Consider the following 5,000-nt stretch of genomic DNA (forward strand, 5'->3'; position numbering starts at 1 on the left):
AGCTAAGCGAGAGGCAGCACCGTCCCTGCTATACGAAAGCCCCATCCAGCCCTGTGCCACCCGGGGGGTTCCAGGGTGCTGAGATGGCTGACATTTTGCTCCGCTCACGACGGTCACCGCGCGACGCAAGAACAGGCCAAAAACAGGCCAAAACGGCCCAAAAACGGGCCAAAACTGGCCATTTTTGGCTGCGCGAGCGAGCAGCGAGCGGCGGACAGCGAGCGAAGCGAGAGGCATCACCGTCCCTGCTATACGAAAGCCCCATCCAGCCCTGTGCCACCCGGGGGGTTCCAGGGTGCTGAGATGGCTGACATTTTGCTCCGCTCAAGATGGTCACCGCGCAACGCAAAAACAGGCCAAAAACTGGCCAAAACGGGCCAAAACTGGCCATTTTTGGCTGCGCGAGCGAGCGGCGAGCGGCGAACAGCGAGCGAAGCGAGAGGCAGCACCGTCCCTGCTATACGAAAGCCCCATCCAGCCCTGTGCCACCCGGGGGGTTCCAGGGTGCTGAGATGGCTGACATTTTGCTCCGCTCACGACGGTCACCGCGCGACGCAAGAACAGGCCAAAAACTGGCCAAAACGGCCCAAAAACGGGCCAAAACTGGCCATTTTTGGCTGCGCGAGCGAGCGGCGAGCGGCGGACAGCGAGCGAAGCGAGAGGCAGCACCGTCCCTGCTATACGAAAGCCCCATCCAGCCCTGTGCCACCCGGGGGGTTCCAGGGTGCTGAGATGGCTGACATTTTGCTCCGCTCACGACGGTCACCGCGCGACGCAAGAACAGCCCAAAAACAGGCCAAAACGGCCCAAAAACGGGACAAAACTGGCCATTTTTGGCTGCGCGAGCGAGCGGCGAGCGGCGGACAGCGAGCGAAGCGAGAGGCAGCACCGTCCCTGCTATACGAAAGCCCCATCCAGCCCTGTGCCACCCGGGGGGTTCCAGGGTGCTGAGATGGCTGACATTTTGCTCCGCTCACGACGGTCACCGCGCGACGCAAGAACAGCCCAAAAACAGGCCAAAACGGCCCAAAAACGGGCCAAAACTGGCCATTTTTGGCTGCGCGAGCGAGCAGCGAGCGGCGGACAGCGAGCGAAGCGAGAGGCATCACCGTCCCTGCTATACGAAAGCCCCATCCAGCCCTGTGCCACCCGGGGGGTTCCAGGGTGCTGAGATGGCTGACATTTTGCTCCGCTCAAGATGGTCACCGCGCAACGCAAAAACAGGCCAAAAACTGGCCAAAACGGGCCAAAACTGGCCATTTTTGGCTGCGCGAGCGAGCGGCGAGCGGCGAACAGCGAGCGAAGCGAGAGGCAGCACCGTCCCTGCTATACGAAAGCCCCATCCAGCCCTGTGCCACCCGGGGGGTTCCAGGGTGCTGAGATGGCTGACATTTTGCTCCGCTCACGACGGTCACCGCGCGACGCAAGAACAGGCCAAAAACTGGCCAAAACGGCCCAAAAACGGGCCAAAACTGGCCATTTTTGGCTGCGCGAGCGAGCGGCGAGCGGCGGACAGCGAGCGAAGCGAGAGGCAGCACCGTCCCTGCTATACGAAAGCCCCATCCAGCCCTGTGCCACCCTGTCACGACCTTAGCTGGTTTTGCCTAAGGCGTGCGGCACCCTCGCGCGTCCGTCCGCAAAGGTCAGCCTCCCCGAAGCCTCCCATTGTCCCTTAGGACCGACAAAAGAGAGAACGGGTTAAAGAGAACGCCTCAATCGGGATCCACAAGCAAACATGTCCGAAAAACACTTCATAGACAATGCAAATTACAAACAGACTTTACAAGCTCTGAATAGTGGCACAACAAAGGGTAAAATGGTCCATTACAGACCGAAAAGCTCTCGAACGTGTCCACATGACACAACCTTTATTTACAAGCCTAAAGAGGCCACCAACCCAACTAAAATGGGACTATTAAGCCTTCGGCCGCCCCTTTACATTCTGTACAAGGCATGAACATGCCAAAAGACAACGGACAGACATAAGCATTACATCCAACATCTTGTTTAGAAGTTTGTCCGTTACATTCTCCCCCACTTATCCCTTCGACGTCCTCGTCGAAGCCTTTGTGAACACTGCAACTCTTCGCCTTTGCTGAGTCTTCAATCTTCCGCTCCAGCTGCAATGCGCCTCCTGGCTCCCAGCTGCTCTCCGCTGCTGTTTCTGAGTAGTCGAACCTTTGATCCGCCATGCTGCTTCAACTCGCCAATGACTCTGACTCTGGTGTGGGGTTGGCTGAGTTGTATTGATCCTCGTTGATTCCTGCGGATCCACCAAATGAAGGAAAAGACCATTCTTACTGCGCCAGTTTCTCAAAATTTTCACATGCTGCTTGAACTGGGTGGATGCTTGTTGGAGCTTTAACGAGCATCGCCTCGCAAACTTCTGAAGTTTTGGGTCCTTCCTCCACAAAATCTGCTCATTGACTCTTCTTTCAGTTAGTTGTCACATCCAAGTAGGTTCGCATCACTTCCGCTTTCGATTGGCATTTCGTTGGGAAATGAAGCGGACAATCTACTCTCAGTAGCACTGATCACCGTTGGTGAGGATTTTGACAACTATTGTCTTCCATTATCTTCGAAGGGTCTTTGAACTTGTGCAGAGCTCCTCTGCTGGATAGATAAGAGAACTGGGGTACTCGGTTTCGCCCATTCTCTTAAGAGTTGAGAAGGCAAAGGTTACTTGACTTCGCCCGCCTCCTCGAGGTTGTACTTCATGCATCGAGCTGGTTACTGGCCTTCGCCTGCTCTTTGCTCACACTTCTGAAGCACTTGAAGTGTTTGCACTCCTTGCGTTGAGTTAGCTACTGTGATTCACCTTCTCAATGCCATTGAACTTCTGGAATGCAGGAAGTTTTCACCCCAACTTGGAGTAATTCTCTGATAGATGAGGTCGCCTCTGGGATTGTACCGTCTTCTCCATCAACCCTGCCGCCTACTCCACTGAGTAGCAAAGGTACAGCACCACGTACTGCCTGCTTCGTTCCTTGGTCGTGCACTCTTGCATGACCCGAAGTCCTTCACTTACGGCTATCTTGATGAGAAACTTGTTGACACCGGTCTTACGAAGTTTCTTGGCCTCTGCCCTTCAGCCTTGTCTCGGTACTTGGAGATTGCCTCTGCATGCTCCACCTCCTCGGCCCCTTTCACGACCAAGCGCTCTCCCTCCGTGAGAGCAAGGGATCAATGACTTGCACGGAAGTCCCGCCTCTGCGGTACCATGGCGCTGCCATGCCCATGGCCCTACTATCCGTCGCTTCGCCTCTGTATCCCTTTCCTTCACAATCAGTAGAGATGTCTCCGTGGCACTCCTCTGAGTCCACCTCCATTCTAACTGATGCTTGATTTTGGGTAGCTAAGTCCCTCTGGACTCATCGTCGCTTCCTCGCCCCTTTCGACCTCCTGCTTCAACACCTCTGTGTTCTCCAAGCAGTCTGTTTGGTCGATGGAAAGACAGACTGCAACTCCCATGCATGGCCTCTGCCATCACATTGTAGGGTTTGCACCGATTCTGTTCTCCTTAGCTTCCTTGGTAGCAACGTTCGCTTACTCGACCTTGTCCTCTGACTTGTCGGGCTCCCTTAAGCGAATATGAGCTCTGGAGCAGTCCAACTCTCCAGCTGCTTCGATCATACCTCTGCATGATCAAGTCCCTCTCATGGGACTCACTGGTACTTGCATTCGAACTCTTCCCTTGGTGGAACCCAGCCCCCATATGCTGATGACCAAGGTTTTCATCCGATGCAAAATTCGGTGCACGCCCGGAAGACCCGCCTCTGCGGTACCATGGCCTTCACTCCTTGAATCCATAGCCCTTCTTGCCGTCGTGTTGTTCACCAAAGCGGAGCTCCCAGTAGCTCCCGATCATACCTCCATATGATCTCATCCCTCACGGGACTATGTCGTGTGTGTCGCATTGCCACGAACTGTTCCACCACGATCCGCTGCACCATGTCGCCTCCTGGTGACATCTCCATTGCATTCTGATCCTTGTGGAATAAACTCGAATTGTGAACCCTCCATGTGTGGCCTCTGCCAATACATCGCAGGGTCTCCTCCACCTTCGATTTTGTTCGCTCCTTTGGCAATCGACCTTCATCCACCCACTCTTGGGTCACACCTAGATGAAGCACCGCTCTAGAACAGTCCGTCGCCTAGTAGCTCCCGAAGTCCACCGACTTCGCTGTAATTTGTGCACCATTGCCTGGATCCTGGGCCTCTGCCCCTACCAGCACAATCTCCGCTGCGCACTGCTTCCTTCATAGCAACTTGAATGGCAACACTGTGGCATATTCTTCAAGAGTACCCGCCTCTGCGTCCTCTTGCCCCGTGCTAAGGCCTTCTGTACCCAACTTCGCCTCCGCAAATTGAGTCGCCTTAGTTCCTCCATCGAATGCTCCTCCGAGATAAGGTGCATGTGCCCCGAAGCTCCCTTCGTCTTTGGCACCATGCAAGATGAGTCCGCTCTGTCAGAATGAAGGACCCAAGGAACAGCATGATTCTACTCCTGCCTCTGCAAGAGTTCATGTCCTTGACCTCTGTCTAGGGAAAGCGCTGTGCCTCTGCTCCATGTTCAAACTTCTATGCTGGCTCCCTTCATGCGGCTTGGGTACTTCGCCAAGTTACACCCAAGTTGCTCCGCTCCTCGTTTTTGCATTGAGTCGATGGTGGCCCTCGCGCCCACCATTCCACGGGTCAGCCCTCCCTTGAGTCCGATCTCCATATCGACTCCAAGTGTGCCTCCATTTGAGTTGCTTTGGGTCGCTCCCCCACTTGATCTCGCAATGCATCCACCAATGCATTCTCTCAAGCGAGATCATGCGACGACTCCTCGCCGCTTGCTCAGTCCATCGAGCTTCGTGGAGTTGTTGTTTGTGAGGTACTCCTCCTCAACATGTGAAGTCCGTCTCACATGATTCTCCCTCTGGAGAGCTGAGACTTATCCCTCCTGGATAACTGTCCCGTTGGAGCAACATCTCTCTTCGTTTCGGAGACCACCA

The sequence above is a fragment of the Musa acuminata genome, unplaced genomic scaffold (assembly GCF_036884655.1).
Source record: "Musa acuminata AAA Group cultivar baxijiao unplaced genomic scaffold, Cavendish_Baxijiao_AAA HiC_scaffold_474, whole genome shotgun sequence".
In the NCBI taxonomy this organism is placed as follows: Eukaryota; Viridiplantae; Streptophyta; class Magnoliopsida; order Zingiberales; family Musaceae; genus Musa; species Musa acuminata.